Raw genomic sequence first — 18341 nt, 5'->3', positions numbered from 1 at the left:
GCTTCACGAGGATATTATAAGACAAAGTATGAGTTTAAAAAATGTGACATCAGCATCCTCCAATCTTCACCTGATACTAATGAGCTGATGGGGTAATTATGAGGCAGACTATTTTCATCATTATCACCCATTAAATTATAAGTAATTGTAGTTCCGTTATGAAAAAATGTTGGACTCACTTTGATTTAGCATTTTATTTTACTGAGAACTCTTCCCTGAATTATCTCCTGACGTTTCTAAAAAATCTCGCAGACACACCGTTTATGATCCTCCAGTCTATCCAGATCTGATTAATACCTCCAGGTGATAAAAGGATTATAAAGCAAAAAACGACTCCCCTCTCCTTCTCTCAGTGATCGAGGGACGTACTGTGTGTGTGTGTGTGTGTGTGTGTGTGTGTGTGTGTGTGTGTGTGTGTGTGTGTGTGTGTGTGTGTGTGTGTGTGTGTGTGTGTGTGTGTGTGTGTGTGTGTGTGTGTGTGTATTTCCTAGACTACTCCACCACACCACGATTTTCACGTGGATCTCAGCCTGGGTCACTCCTCCACCTTACCCCACCCTTCCACATCTGCCTTGCCTCTCTACTTTCATTTCATCCACTTCTTCGTTATGTCTCCACTTTCGCTTCCTTGCCTTTATTTCTTCATCTTTCGCCTTCCTGCGCAGGTTAGAAGCGTTGTTATCTATTTTTCTTTAGCTTAGGACACTGTTATTGGGCACTGTCAAAGCCTAATGCGACACTGCTAACCAACCAGTGATATGCAAGGGAGGAAGGAAAGGCTGTATTATCACTGTAGTTGTTCAGAATCCCAGACCTGATAAAGGATTGGTGATGGTAACTGCAGGTCGTTGTGTTGCCTCACTCTGCACTGCCCACACACCCTCTTTTCCTCCACCTCCCCAGCGACACATAACACCACAACACTGTAGCACCCATAGGACACATTACCCCACCCTCACCACACCACTATAGGTAAACACATACACACACACACACACACACACACACACACACACACACACACACACACACACACACACACACACACACACACGCACGCACGCACAAACCGCTTAAATATACATTAATACACCAGCACAAGCCACTTAGCCCTCCCAACCACACACACATACATAGACATTCACTGTTCCGTATACGGTAGGCCATGATTACGGTACACAATCCTCGAGTCAAAGTCGAGAACAGCAACGTAAAAAGGTTCTCTCATTTATCAGTCACTCCCCCTAACAAAAATATCTTTACCGGAAAAAAAATCACTAAACTATAGATAATGTTCAAAGGAGAAAAATTTCATAGCTAAGTATTATACAGTATTTCTGCTACCTCCAGACAACTTTACGTAGCTTAGCGGAGACTTATCCAACTGCAGGAACTAGAAATTGTCTTCCTAATCACGCCTAGTACGAGAGACCTTTCTTAGTTAAATAAATAACCTAGAAGTAACAGGAATAAGATGCAACTAACTCCATCTAAAGGGCAATCACCTAGAGGAAAATGTAAATGTTAGGTGTGTGATGATGACATTTTATTTACCTGAACAAAACTGTGTGTGTGTGTGTGTGTGTGTGTGTGTGTGTGTGTGTGTGTGTGTGTGTGTGTGTGTGTGTGTGTGTGTGTGTGTGTGTGTGTGTGTGTGTGTGTGTGTGTGTGTGTGTGTGTGTGTGTGTGTGTGTGTGTGTGTGTGTGGAAAGAAACTTTGAACCAAAACTTTATTCTTAACTTTACACAATAACAGGTTTTTGTGAGACGATTCAGGTCCATTATCCTATTAGCTCTCTCTCTTTCACACACACACACACACACACACACACACACACACACACACACACACACACACACACACACACACACTCACTCCATTTGAAGGACAATCGGGCAAAGAAGTTACGAGCGGCAGTACCCAGAATAATTCATTTTGAGATGCGGGAAAAAATCACAGTGAGTTAAAGCACAAATATAGTGTGTTTGTAAATCGCTGGGTGTTTTTAATGGTGGTAGTACATAGAGCTTACAACAGGTACCGAATACTATAAGATGACAACATGTAAAGCATTTAGGTAAGCTTTTATAGGTAACCGAAATATGTTTTTATAAGAGTAAACAGAAAGATATAGGCTACTGTAAAATAGTTTGATACCGACAAAAACAAGAAGAACTGCTTTATATGCTGTTTATCTAATTTTCCAGAATATTTAATCATTTCTTTTTAATGCTCCCTGAAAGTGTGGTTAGACATTTTCGGTGACGCAGTAATTGTTGTTTTACCCACTGTTGAAATATGGTACCCTTAAGATTAATCTGTTTCATTCTACCTCGTCCTAACACACTCGTCTATATTACTTACACTTTATGTTGACCTAGAATTGCCCTCTCCAAAGTCTATCAAATAACCTGTAAAGGGGAACTATTACCAAAGCAATCGATCGGGAGCAAGAAGGTAAATAAATAAATACATACAAAGGGAAAATGAAAAAAAAGGGGGAGGGCATGCCAAAAAAAAGACAGTTTAAAGAGATAACCTTTTAAAAACAAGCTGAAAAATTTACGTGTCCCAAAGCCTTCACTATACACCCGTAGATAATGTGAGAAAATTCTGACGATGAGGCGAAAAGTTTTAAGGGAACTTTGTGGAGCAGAAGTTTGGCTGGGCAGGTGGCTGGGTGGTGAAGGAATAATGAAATGAAGAGGAAGTGAAATGTCCTGGGAATTAAAGGTGAGAGAGAGAGAGAGAGAGAGAGAGAGAGAGAGAGAGAGAGAGAGAGAGAGAGAGAGATGCAATGGAAAACAGTGTGGAGGAAGGAAACAGAGCAAAGTATAATAGCATGAAGAGAAGTGGTAATTAATGAATATAGGGGAAAATACTGGAAAGAATCTAGTAGTGAAGCATAGTGTCTGATCCTCATCTCCTTCCTCTGGCTGGATAAGTTGTAGCCACGGTCCCACACCCAACGAAGACCTTCTATCCTGTTTTTAGGTTCTGTTTTGAAGTTCTTTTAACCTGCACTATAAGGTTGTGCAATCAGGGACAAAACCTGGTCTGCTACTCCACTGCGTCTACTTCACTATAAGGGACTGTCCGTCACTTTCCTCCCTGATGCATCATGTCAAAGAAAATCGTCTATGGCCAGATATACACAACAAGTATGCCTCAGATTAGTAGTATGAAGAAGCAGAGGAAAGAGAGAAGCACAGTAGGCGATGTGCAAGGAAAACTTTTGACTCTAAACGCTCGTCATCGATTCCAAAACTTAAAATATAGAATCGTTTGTAGACTGCTTTGTGCTGGAAAAGGTGTACAGATCATAATGGCGATGGTATTTGGATAATTTGGAATAATGAATAATAAATCACCGTGGCTTCAGTTATTAGGCGTTACCGAACTACAGTTAATGACGACTTTAGAGGTGAAAATAGGAGGACAACTATTTTTGCCCATAAGGCTTTCTGTAATTGTAGCCCCGTAGTGGTTGTGAACTGGACTCATGTTGATGCAGGATTTATAACTCAGACTGAATCCACATTTAACCTCGCGATTTTGACACACTTTTCACGGGACATAGGGTATATGGGTCTCTCTCTCTCTCTCTCTCTCTCTCTCTCTCTCTCTCTCTCTCTCACACACACACACACACACACACACACACACACACACAAAGGGGAGGAGAGGCAAGGGAAGGAGATGGTAAAGGACAATAGGAAGATGAAGGATTTGAATTATTGCCTGTCAACTGCACAGGTGTCATTAAGGCAGATCAACTTTTGTTAAGTACCAATTTTCCCCAAAAACAAAGCCATCACTGTCTGGTTTACATCCAGGTCCCTAATTAAACTGCTGGTGGAAAAGGGGGAAGGGGTAAAACAAACTGAGTCTACCTGTCTGGCGTGCCTGGGAATCGAACTCTGCTTTTTCTAATTTCGAGTCGGTTATGCTAAGTACTGCACCACTGCTCCTCCAGAAAAAAAGAAGATTAGGAAGGAGGGAAAAATAGTTAGGCTGAGATAGGATATGTGTCAAAACAAGAGGAAAAAGATAGCAAAGGAAAAAAAGACTAAGAAGGAGGGTAAAATCGAGAGGTTGGAGTGGGATGGGGGTCAAAGCAACAGGGTGTCTACACAGCATACACAGCAACAAGTGGCCTCTCTCAGCAAGGCCCAGGATGCTCACAGCTTCTTGGTAATGTAGTTTCTGGGAAAGTTGGGTTAGGTGAAGTGAGACTGGATCAGACTCTATGCTTAGATTATTAAATGAGATGATTAACACGGAGCCATAAAATGACCCAGCGTGTTCTCCTACTTATTATAACATTTCCTGATCACTTCATCAGCCTTATCATGTATTGCTGACCCTGTATCTTGAAAACCTTCTCCTCATTTTTGTTCTGAATAAAATCAGGTCTATTCTCAGTTTAAGAAGGATATCTATATTGTTTTTACTTTAATTTTTTTTAGCGCGTCCCACGTTGCTCAGTGGCAGAAAAAGATAATACTGAGGCTCTACATCTTTTGCCATACCACTTCTTCGTGACTAACATCATATTCTAGCACTAACCTCCTGCAACAACTTAGCATTCAAAATGGAGAGACGTAAAGTTTAGGCCAGGTTTGTGCGAAAAAAAAGTTATAGTAGTAAAAGTGTTAATAAGACAGTACCAAATTTCCCTAGCTTCTTCATCTTCTTTGCTGATGAAACACGTCTGATAGTTGTAAGAGAAAGTCACCTTTTTATGCATGAAGGGATAATATTAACCAACATCAGCTTTGATCTAGTGGAAAGTATTTCATATGCATTTCTTTTGCCTTCTTAACTTGCTATTCAGGTCATACCAGAACGTTTGACTTGGAGTTTACAAAGATACGGATCAGAATAAAAATTCCCTTTATTCTGTCTTAAATCTGAGCCTAAACTTAACCCCACTCAACTCGCAATGCATTTTAGATTTTATTCATGCTATCACCAGACGATTTTATTCAACTGAGACCAGACATACAACAGAAACTTGGTTAACGAAGACTGCAATATCTAACTCCGTTGGTTTGAAAAGTCTATAATCCGAATATAATTGTCTTTTGTTATAATCCATCATCCTAAACTTTGCAGCGGAAGCGTACCAGTGTTTCAATCCTTGCAGCTGAATTGTTTTCGGTAATAGGAGAATTCGGTTAATACAAAGCTCAGTTTTTATTTATCTTATGTTCTTCGGGGCGCGTCCACGCGTGTCCCCGAACATGTGTTGACAACACAGGTGGCATCATGTTTGGATATATGTATGCAGCAGTAGTTGGACAGATGTATGTAAACACGTTTCAGTGCTGTTCCGAAATTACTGTCAGCAGAGGTGAAGCAATGAGTGTGTCCAACCAAGGCAGCTGAGACGTCATCATGATGTTGCCAACATGATCTGGACGTTGCTGTTCCGAGCGTGTTTGTGGCTTGTGTAGTTATTGTGTTGTTTACATGTTGCCAACACTTGTTCCAGTACAAGTATGGATACGTCCTGGAAGTAAAATCAACAAGCAAGTGTTAATCTAAAATGCTGACCCGATCTGAAAGTAATAATTAGTTTGCGAAACAGTGATATCTGAGACAAACTCGGTAAGATTTTTAAGTCCACCTTTGACGTTCCCAGCCATGCCCAGGTTCGTGGGTTTATGACGTCATTATGCCAAAAGTATGCCAGCGTTTCCAGACAATTTATCAGTCGTCATATTTCCTTGGTGTTTTGACGCTTAATACGTTGGGGTGTTTGAAAAAAAAAAAAAAAAATACAAGTAGCATAACATCCGCTTACTTCATGCAAAAGGAAAATTAAGCCAGTTTTACCATGCACTTCACAGCCATTACAGAGTGTGAATTGTTTGCTTTGTGGGTAAGATGGCTTGAATATATATTACCTCGACTGTACACTTTACCCAATCTAGAGTGAATACTATAAGGAAAATGCAACTGCCATGTTCACAGACTTTCTTGAGGTTAAGTTGTGTATAAGTTCTTTCGATTATAGGCTACTTTTATTTCACTCCTTCAGCAACCAAACATTTCTTACACAAACTAGACTGATTATTATCCCTGTTATTAAGATGACGTAGTTTATGCTTAAGACAGACTTCTCACACGGGAGATATTAACCCCTTCACTGCATGACGTGTCCACTAAGTTGAATATAATCGTCGTATGGAGACAGAGAATTAAAAAAAAAAAAAATACTAGGAGTGGAGGGACTGAAATACATACATTCATACAGACAGACAGACAGACAGATAGGTATATATATATATATATATATATATATATATATATATATATATATATATATATATATATATATATATATATATATATAAACATCAGCTCCAGCTTAACTCTGAATACGCAGGCAGGAGGGAAGGCGAACCTGCTGCCATCATCCTTTTCTCACAGCAAAGTTGCAACATTGATTCCGTGTAGCTGTTGCACACTGCACGGGACATGTACACCCTTGACTTACTCTCTCCACCTCCCACGAATGTACTCCGTGTCCCTGCTTCTGTTTACATAGTTCTACAATATAAAGTGCCATTTCGATTTTTTATCACAGTAACTCATTTTTGTACTTCGTCTACAAACAGTCAAAATCATAAGCACATAGCTAGTGCGATATTTTGCTTTTTATATTTTGTGATAAGATTTCATTAGTTGCCTTACACTTGTGGCAACTGTATCAAAACCAAACAGAAAGCACACAAATAGCGCATACCTCCCCCAAGACTCCATTATATAAATGTATATGATTTACGGTTGTAATTATTGTTTCTTACTAGATGAACACTTATTGACTCACATAGCCAGTTAATTCTACGTCTTAGACTACCTTGTTTCACAGTACCAGAAAGCATATGCCTCCAACAACGCCAACAAAATACATTATTCACTCCTGCCTCCGGATGCAGATCCACCTCAAAATTAAATCAACTGCTCCTGAATTCGCTGTCCACCTTTCCACCAGATTTCATAGTAGTACGACAACAATTTTTAGTTATTTCCTTTGCAGAAATAGACAATGAAACACGGATGAATACATAACTTCCGTCCAACTTCGCTGACAGAGATCTTGCCAACCCAGCGATAATCCTGTGAGCTGTAATATCGCTTCATTAGTTGGGAACTCTGTGTGGAAACGTTTTAAAGCCCATGCAGCCTCGTTAAATTAATGAGAAATTGTCCGCTTGGCCAGGCAGACCGAGATTACTCAACAACAACAGCAAGACTTCATATGGGACGGAATCTCGCTTCTCTGTATAAAATTCCCCGATACTTATAACAGCATCAATTCAAATGTTCTCTCCACATGTGAGTACCGGTTTAACACACTCTGGTCTCTCGTTTCTGTCATACTGCCTCTGCTTCCACACCTCTCTTACTAAGTCATATCTCACCTTGTCACACCATCTCACCCCACATATAGACCTTAGCCCCTTCATTTCCATCTTTTCCGTCATTTTCCAGTCCCCAGCCTTCATGACCCACGCCTCGCATCCGTACAACACACTCAGTATCAATATGTATGTTTTGTATATATAATGGCGAGTCTTTTAACCCATTTCATCTCTCTCTCACCCTCACAACCAACACAGAATTATTATTTAAAGCTACATCTGTGAGGGCGAGGAAGTGATGCTTAAATATCATGTGCGTGGAATAATAGTTTTATTATAACGATGACTGGGTATAAAGATATTGTACACTTCATCTTCACTGTGTTACTTCTCTTACAGACACTGTGAAGGTCTCATAAACACTTGTGTATATTATGTTTCAGTTCGTTATTCGTTTCTCTCTCTCTCTCTCTCTCTCTCTCTCTCTCTCTCTCTCTCTCTCTCTCTCTCTCTCTCTCTCTCTCTCTCTCTCTCTCTGAACTCGAGTTGAATTTTATGGAAAGCAGGAAAAAACATTTTTATATCTTTCCTCTCTCTGTTACCATTAGATGTCAGCTATCTATATTTGCTTATCCTCCGTCTGCGTTCTGTCTTTCTGTCTGTCTGTCTTATTCTTAAACTCTGTTTTTCAACGTCTGCGGTCACAGGGAATGTCAAAGGTTAGACTTCAGCCAGAGTGTTAGGCAAGAGCAACACCAGAGTGTAATACATGGATGCTGCGCTTCTCTTCGTGCTACACCCGTGTCTTACACTCGGGCTAGAGACGAACCTTCGACCTTTCCCTGTGACCTGGACATTAAATCGGTTATTCTCAAGTTGGAAATACGTCATCCTTGCCTGACCCAAACCATCCCAGCAAGTCTGGTCCAGCAGGGATTAAAAGTTTTAAACTCACCTGGCCCTGTGACCTTCACCTTGTTCTACTGACGTAGTGACAGCACTGAGAAAATATATATATATATATATATATATATATATATATATATATATATATATATATATATATATATATATATATATATATATATATATATATATATATATATCTGGGCAAGTCCTTGTGTGGTCCCGTTGTATAAAGGCAAGGGTGATAAGTATGAATGTACTAGCTTTAGGGGTATAAGTCTGTTGAGTCTTGTAGGTAAGGTGTATGGTAGAGTGTTAATTATGAGAGTTAGAGAGGGTACAGAGGGAGTAATTGGTGATGAGCAGTGTGGCTTTAGGAGAGGGAGGGGATGCTTGGATCAGGTGTTTGCTGTGAGACAAGTGTGTGAAAAGTATTTAGCGAAAGGCAAGGAGGTGTTTTGGGCATTCATGGATTTAGAGAAAGCGTATGACAGAATTGATAGGGAGGCTTTGTGGACTGTTTTAAGATTGTATGGACTTAATGGTAGGTTACTAAAAGGGGTGAAAAGTTTTTATCTAAATAGTAGAGCATGTGTAAGAGTGGGAAATGCTGTGAGTGATTGGTTTCCCGTGATAGTGGGGCTGCGACAGGGATGTGTGATGTCGCCTTGGTTGCTTAATATTTATATGGATGGTGTTGTAAGAGAGGTGAATGGAAGTGTTTGAAGTGGAGGTCTGAGTCTTGTGAACGTCGATGGTGGAGAGTGGAATCTGAAGCAGCTGCTGTTTGCAGATGATACTGCACTGGTGGCTGATTCAGAGGAGAGATTGAGACAGTTGGTAGAGGAGTTTGGAAGGGTGTGTGAAAGGAGGAAATTGAAAGTAAATGAGAATAAGAGTAAAGTGATGAAGTGTACGAGGTTGATAGATGGTAGGGGGATGAATATAGCTTTGAATGGTGAGTTGCTTGAGGAGGTGGAGTGTTTTAAATATTTAGGGTCACATGTTGCTTTGGATGGAAGAATAGATGCAGAAGTGAAGTTTAGAATAAATGAAGTAGGAAAGGTGCTGGGAGGAATGAAAAAAGTGTTTTGATGTCGTTCGCTTAGAATGGATGTAAAGAGAAGGCTGTATGAGGGTATTGTGGTACCGACTGCATTATATGGGGCTGAAACATGGAATATGCGTGTAGCAGAGAGGAAAAGTTTGAATGTAATGGAGATGAGGTGTCTGAGGAGTATGTGTGGAGTGACGCGTATGGATCGAGTGCGGTATGATGAAGTGCGAAGGAGAACTGGAGTTGTTCGGGAGATGGCTGGTAGAGTTGAGCAGAGGGTGTTGCGATGGTTTGGGCATATGGAGAGAATGGATAATGAGCGATTGGTGAAAAAGATAACTAGATCTGATGTGAGAGGTGTAAGGCTGAGAGGGAGACCACGAATAGGATGGATGGACAGTGTGAAGAGAGCGCTGGATGCGAGAGGGATGTCTGTTGAGTAAGGAAGAGTGGCTGTGCGTGACAGAAATAAATGGAGAGAAATTGTGAATGAATAAATGATGACTCGGCCCTGAGGGGATATTCTCCTGCATTTGGTCTGATCAGCTAGTTAGGTCAGGTGCGAGTAAGGAGATGGGTCTATTATGATGTGGCAGGGGTAAACCAGCTCTGCTGTCGGGCCCTGCTGCGGATGTCACTGATTGCACTGCGCAGTTGACCCATGTGTGGTGTGGTGCGGTGAGGATCTGTCCCTTCTCCCCTTTGGGGCTAAGATGCGAATGACTGTGTTTGAATGGATGAGTAAATGGGGAGTGTGTCGTCCTGTCTCGGCTACCTCCCTTTCCTTGGGGGAAGCAGCCTAGGTATATATATATATATATATATATATATATATATATATATATGTGTGTGTGTGTGTGTGTGTGTGTGTGTGTGTGTGTGTGTGTGTGTGTGTGTGTGTGTGTGTGTGGATAGATCGACATGTATATGGGGTGTCTCTTTCCTCTTTTCTCCTCATCTTCGCTTCTCTCGTTTCCATTCCTTTCTCTCCTCTACATTTTCTTCATTTTTTAAGTCTTCTCTCCTCCTTTCCCCCTTCCTCTCCCCTCTTTTCTTATCCTCTCTCTCTCTCTCTCTCTCTCTCTCTCTCTCTCTCATTTCGTGCCCTCCCTTCCACCACTTAGGTCGTAATAGACAATAAGAGGGGAGGAGGGAGGGTTGGCATGAACGTGGCAGCGTCTACCATCTCTCTCTCTCTCTCTCTCTCTCTCTCTCTCTCATGCACACACACACACACACACACACACACACACACACACACACACACACACACACACAGAGCTCGTCCGATGTGGTGTATTCATGAAAGTCCATACAAGGGAGGGTGGAGTGCGTGGCAAGAGGGCTCGTCACTGAGTAGGGATATCGATGGGTGAAAGGGGTCGTCACTAAACAGATATCTGTGGGTAAGAGGGGTCGTCACTGAGTAGGGATATCGGTGGGTAAGAGGGGTCGTCACTGAGTAGGGATATCGGTGGGTAAGAGGGGTCGTCACTGAGTAGGGATATCGCTGGGTAAGAGGGGTCGTCACTGAGTAGGGATACGAATGTCTGGAGGTTCATCGTCCACACCACTCCCGCAGTATGAGAGGGACTTCCTGAGATAAAATTAATAGTCTGTTGGCAGCAAAACAAATAAATATGCTGATAAACTGGTTAATAATCGAAGGCTTCTTTCAGTCACTCTCTGGAGGAATAAGTCGTGAAGCATAACTTGCAGCAGATCACTAGAGTTGTTCAGAGTGTGAGAGAGTTATTGGAGAAAGTATTAACACTCCTAGGCTCCTTTATTTATCTCAGTTTAATAAAATCGCCTGGCGCTGGGTGGAATAAAAGAGAGATTAATACCCAGACAATACAGGATGAAGGAATCGTTTGGTGGCAACAAGATCAGAACGAGACGGTGATATTTTTTTATGAAGAGGTTGATGGAGACTGAATTCCACCATTTCACTACGAGGACATCTTTATTGCCTTATTTTTGCTACCATCAGATATATATATTTTTTTCAGCTTAGGAGAGACTTCTCGAGTTGGAGGGGTTAGATACGGTCTTCATGGATTACTTCACTACTGCAGGACTCAGTTAACTGAGTAGAATAGTATGACTTTAACTAGAAGAAAATGAATCAGGCATCTTCGAGCTTAATAGTCAATAAAAGTCTGCTGATAGCAAGAGTAGTAGTAGTTATAGCCTGAGGGTCGCCTGAATATTAAGCTAGTGGTAATATACTGAAGTTCCCAAACTCCTGCAGCCTAAGTCCTCCTTTCGTGGGATAAGGAGAGAGCTTAGAGACAGTTGTGTAACCTGGCAGATCCACAGCCCGATTATATCACAGCCACGGTATGAAGTCGCCCTTTTACAGCACCGTGATAGCAAGAATAAAACAGAAGTAAACATCCTGGCAGTGAAGTGATTGAAGGAGTTGTTTTACACCCCTTCACTACGATGGCAGGACCTCAAGCAGTGAAGGGGTTTGTAAAGGATAAGTCTAATCTCACCAGTTACAAAAGCGTGCACACGGAAGAATACAGTCGTCTATGGATGACAAGAATATAGAAAAATTCGTCATCAGGCTGAAAGTGTTAAACCCTTCACTACGATAACACCTTTTTGTTTGTATTGGTGCTGACTCCAGACGGTTTTATTCAGGTTTGGTCAAGTGTTATCAGAGTTCTTCTCACCAGGTATTTTGCCCCTGGATTTATCACAACATCCATTCCTGCACACGGTACTGACACAATGAATGTACAATTATACGATATTAATGTTGATTCAGTGTAGACTGGCACAATAATGGACACAACGATATTATTGACATTATATTTATTTTATTTGGCAGGTCTGTTTTAGTGTTTATGTCAATATACAGTCCTAATTCACTGGATATTTGAGATTGTTGAAATGATTTACATTGGTACAGGTAGGCAATAGCATGAATTCAGTATAGAATGGTGCTACACTGGCTATTTCAAAAGTGTTGAAATGGTGAACTGTTGCATTAAGACATATAAGCACATAATTATACAGTAATCTTAAACACTATTATCAGGTTTCAGAGTGAATGATGTGCAATTTTATGTAGAAATTGATCTCTCCATCCACATTAACATCATTGAGCAGCCCCTGAAAATACTCAACTCCACCTTTGGGGATGCTCCAGTCTCAGTATGTGACCCATGGGTTGAGAGATAATTGGCCGGGTTAGGTATGGTTGTGTGTTGGTTTGTGCGTAGCTGAGGTGACCTGTTGTGCAGAAACACCCATGGCTTCAGCTCACTTTTCAGTCAGGGCGGTCTGGATACCACGCATCACGACTGTACCATCAGACTATTTTATTAGCCTTAGGGAGAGATGTGTGGATGTGAAGGATTACTGAACACTCTCAATCCCCATCTACAATGTCTCTAATGGAGCAGAAAATTGTGTGGAAGCAACAAGAACAGAATAAACGCTAAGTCCTTTGTGTTAATGGGTAAATGTCAGGTTTTCTGTGAAGGATGGAAGTTGAACCGTATCACTGAGGCAGCCACCCTACTCCCACGACTGGGTGTATTGCCTTCCATTATTCACAGGTCTTGTAACACACACACACACACACACACACACACACACACACACACACACACACACACACACACACACACACACACACACACACACAGACTTATACTGCACTATTCATTGTGAGTGCCTAAAACCAAGCCCTACACAAATGACAGGGTGTCCGTGTTAGTGGTGGTGTTGGTGGGTGTGAATGAAGTTTACAAGGCAGCTCGTGGTCTCGTGCATAATACAAGGTGTGAATGTGGTGAGAGAGGGGTGGCTGAAGAATCAACTCTCTTTTTAACGTCAGTGAGGAGGGGAACATCGTAGAGAGTGAGAGAGGGAGTGGGTGACATAGACCACACAGACTTGTCGATCCTCCATATTTCTAGTAACACATCCTCTGTACCCCTCTTCATATTGTCACCTAAGAGATGGACATGGCAGAGAGTAAGAGAGTGAATGGGAGTTACACAGACTATACAGACCTTACGAACATCCCCAGATAGTCCGCCTTTAATAATGTACTACAATGATTTCGATTTAATATTACTGCTAAGCCTTACTTCTACATCTCCTTATTTTATCACTGAGGAGGGTGGGGGATGGTACTCGGAAGGGAGTGTGGGAGAGAGTTACACAGACCATACAGACAGTGCGATGCCTTCTAGATGATAATGCCTAAAGTTTAACAGCAAAACTTCCTCTCGTGTTACAGGGTTGGATAGTAGAATAGAACTTGATAACCAGTGACCGGTGTGAGTCCTTGTACGTATGTGTGTGTGTGTGTGTGTGTGTGTGTGTGTGCGTGTAAGAGAGAGAGAGAGAGAGAGAGAGGGAGAGAGAGAGCAGTCAGGAGTGTCGCCATCTATTATTTGAATTGCAATTTATTGCACGTGGGAGTGAGGCAGTCTGCTGATAGACAGTCAGACAGATACAGACAGATGGATCGATAAATAGATAGATATTTAGATAGATAGATAAGTAGATAGACAGGAAGACAGACAAAAAGCTAATCAGTCACAGATAGATGGATGGATAAATAGATAGATAAATAGACATAGATAGACAAAAAGCCAATCAATCACTTAGGCAGACAGACAGACAGGAAGGCAAATAGGAAGCGTGAAAAAAGTGGTAGCATGTGTTGGAATGCGGTGTAATGAGAGCAGAAATCTGAGTGAGGAAGGGAGGGACAGGACATGCAGTTGGTGTGAGAAAAAATGAGATGAAAATCGTTGTGTGTGTGAGGGTGAAATGAAAGATAAAGGGCAGATTGTGAGTGTGTGCATGAGTATGAGTGTATTTTGAGAGTGAGGGAGTATATGAGTGTGAGTGTGAGTATTTAGAGAGTGTATGAGTAAGTACATAGAGAGTGAGAGAGTGTGTGAGTGTAAGTATGAGTATTTAGAGACTGAGTGTTTGAGTACGAGTGTGAGTAAAGACAGACAGAGAGGTGTGAGTGTGAATACTGAGAGAGTGTGTGTGATGGCAAGTATTTGGAGACTGAGAGAGTGTGTGAGCATGAGTGTGAGTATTTAGAGAGTGTGAGAGTGAGTTTGAGTACTGAGAGAGTGTGTGAGTGCGAGGCATGGAGAGTGAGAGAGTGTATGTGTGTTAGTTTAAGTGAAATGGCTTGAACACAGCAAAAATAGTAAACAAACTACGTCAAAGTTGATCATCACCGCAAGATATTACCCAACTTTAGGAAGATGTCTGGTAATCCTATCTAGTAATCCTATCCTGTCTGGTAATTCTATCCTACCCATAAAACATCGACTGAGAGTAACAACAGCAAGTTAAAAAAAAGTTACCATATGAAAGATATTATGAAATGATGACTGCCGAAAGGACTCCTGGAAGTGGCATGTCCTTGCGTATTATTTGACTTCCTTCAATGATAGCAATTTAGGTGATATGAGCGAATCTTGAGGCTGGCCTAATTATTTTCAGCTTTTATCGGAAGGGACAACATCTGCATGGTGTCAGTGTTTAGTGTCTTGTGTTTAAAAAATACAATAGAGCTGCTAACTAATTCAGGTCGAGGGAATCTTTTATGGTTCATTCTTTCGGTGTCCAGACGATTAAATTCACTTAGGTAATGATATTTGGAATTATCGGTCTTGGATGCAGTGTACTGTACATAAACCTCAGGGTGAATATCGTCTGGCAACACTGAACCGCACACACACACACACACACACACACACACATACAGACACACACACACACACACACACACACACACACACACACACAAAACTTATTCCATTGAATCACTTGACTCTCTCATGGACACAGCTTTTATACAATTATATGTCAATTAAAGCCAGACGATTATTTTCAGCCACAGGACATCCAGACTATTTTATTCAGATGAGTTACAGGATAGTCAGACAATATTATTCAGATGAGTTACAGGAACCTGGGAGTGTTGATACTGTCACCATTAACCTTCTCATGGTTGGGAAAATTCTGATACTGTATTCCAGGTAATGAAAAATTATTTGTTTATTTATTTAAGCATTTATTTACGGATTTATTTAATTTTCTGCCTGAGAGTGAGAGGAGAAGCCCGAAATGTTAAAAGTGAGCTAGAATGAGGACTGCTGACATGCATGTGGAATTAACTAATGAAATCTGGTATTAGAATGGCCACCAATAAGAAACAGAAAATGGACAAGCTTGGATAATTTCAGTATCCCCTGAAAACTCTCTCTCTCTCTCTCTCTCTCTCTCTCTCTCTCTCTCTCTCACTCGAGGACCCAATATCAGTTGCGATGTCGAGGTATGAAAGTTTTAGTAAGACAACATGTACGCTAATGTCCTGTGTGTGTGTGTGTGTGTGTGTGTGTGTGTGTGTGTGTGTGTGTGAATGTGTGTCCTGCATTATGTTCGTACACGTCTATGAATGTATTAATGGGGGGAAAAGTGGGAGTGTGACATGCCATGCATATGCGAGTGGATGACTGTACGTGTAAGAGTTTATGTATGCAGTATAAGTGTGTGTGTGTGTGTGTGTGTGTGTGTGTGTGTGTGTGTGTGTTTTGGCCTAGTAGTGTATGGCAAATGCATGTGTGTTTGTATTAGAATGTAATCGTTTGTAGCATACGATGTGTTTGCTCAGAATGCACACACATGCATGTATATATGAACACGTTATTGCAGTGGGAGGTACGGGAGGAATGTGTACATGTAGGTCAAGCCCCGTGTGTACTTATTAATACACATGAGATGGCTGCGGGATCTTACATACACCGCCTATTCATGTGCGTACATTGCATGTACACATAAACACCGGTGCTCGTGTGTGTGTGTGTGTGTGTGTGTGTGTGTGTGTGTGTGTGTGTGTGTGTGTGTGTGTGTGTGTGTGTGTGTGTGTGTGTGTGTGTGTGTGTGTGTGTGTGTGTGTGTGTGTGTGTGTGTGTGTGTGTGTGTGTGTGTGTGTGTGTGTGTACATTTGTGCTTGTGGTTGTCTGAATGGGCACTCGAATATTCAGAGAGCGAGAGAGGGAGAGAGAGGAGGGAATCTCTCTCTCTCTCTCTCTCTCTCTCTCTCTCTCAAATTTTTCCATCTCTCCCCCTTCCTTTCTTTTCTCCTCCCACTTCATCTCTTCATCCCTCGTTCTCTCCCTCCATCTCTCCTTCTGCCACTTTGCCTCGTCCGTGACCTGAGTTCCTTAAAAATTATTTGGGTAAAAAAATGAAAATGAAAATCAAGAAACTGTCTCTGGTGGTGGTAGTGGTGTGTGTGTGTGTGTGTGTGTGTGTGTGTGTGTGTGTGTGTGTGTGTGTGTGTGTGTGTGTGTGTGTGTGTGTGTGTGCAGAGACTTAATGGTTCGTTCCCTGAGGCCAACCAGTCCTCATATGTGCCCCACACCTTCACATGTCACCACTTGAGCACTCCTTTCCACCATCTATATCATTACTAGGTTGGGCCGTTTCAGTCAGGATTGTTTTGTTAATCTTTTTCGAATTTTCTTGTATGTATGGCATGTCAGGGGATTTTTAGGTGACCATTTAAGTCTGCTGGGATGAAATTTAGATCATAATATTGTTTCCTGTGCTGGCCTGGGATTAAACTCGCACTCTTTCAAACAAGCGATCACTTGAACTTTAAGCTATTGTTTTCATCTGTCTAGGCACGAGTAGGATGCTGCAATATACATGCACACACACACACACACACACACACACACACACACACACACACACACACACACACACACACACACACACACTATAATGCCGTACGGTACTTAGGCTGCATTCGCATTCTCCATATAAGCATTCTTGCCTTCAAGCATATATCAACAAGCCACAAAACATTAAGAAAATAATGGTATGTTTCGGGATGATACATAGAGTATGACGTGAATTAACATGTATATCATCATCATCATCATCATCATTCAGCCTTATTTCATACTACGTAGACAGTGATACACTGAGTAGAGTATACCATGCTCTCTCTCTCTCTCTCTCTCTCTCTCTCTCTCTCTCTTATGACACGGAGTGTAGTAATATGTTGTTTCTCAATTATTTAGGTGGAAATTGTTACCTTGAGGAAAGTTTTTGTTTCCAGGAAAGGCTTTCTTGCACCCTGACTATTGCAACGTCAACTAGAACCATCAGGATTTTATGGCACGGACATGGACGTACTACGCGATGATTATGTATGCCTGGTTTTATAGCTCGGACGTGAAAGAACCACTGAATGATTAACTGTCGTGTAGATGAAAGCTTCCAAGTTTTGTATACTCGTAACACAGACTCAGGCTATGAATAAGTTTCCTTGTCTCCCCCTCTCCATACACTCATATTTCCTGCTGAGCATCATGGCGCTTCACCCGTGGCACATGGCCAGACATCTCTCGTAGCTGAGGAGCAGCATGGACACAAAATTCTCTCAAAGAACGTCATGTGTCTTGCCCATGGAGGCAGTCAGTCATTATCTTAGCACCAAAGAAACTTAAATCTAATACCATAGATGAACTTAGCTCTGGCAGCCTCACTCCTAGTTTTAGCAAAACCGTTTGGAACCTAGTAGCACCACTGATCATGTCTGATACTATTCTGTTTATCCAAGACAATACAGTAACAAAGAAATGCTCGACTAAGCACTACCCTGTCCGTCGTACTCATGACAGATTATCTGGCAATGACATACTTGTAAATTACGCCTACTGATAATGTCCGATTTGTCAATAGGCTTTTATCTTGAATACCATTCAGTTGTGATTCAGAGGTTACTTTAGTCTTGGACTATGAGTACACGTCTCTAGTAGGTCCTACTGGTTCTGTAGCCTCCTTCCTGACAAGGTACAGAGAGTTCATTGTCCACCAGGTGTGCTTAGTAAGTGGAGCAAAATGACGTGTAGTGCTCTCCGAGGAACGATGTGCGAACCAATTGCCTTCCTGGTCAAGATCTATGGAGCCACAAGAGACCCCATGACGC

This window comes from Coenobita brevimanus, chromosome 64, assembly GCF_032717465.1.
Source record: "Coenobita brevimanus isolate Jiangsu-jjx chromosome 64, ASM3271746v2, whole genome shotgun sequence".
Lineage (NCBI taxonomy): Eukaryota > Metazoa > Arthropoda > Malacostraca > Decapoda > Coenobitidae > Coenobita > Coenobita brevimanus.
The sequence above is the reverse complement of the archived record's forward strand: the minus strand, read 5'-3'. Positions refer to the sequence as shown.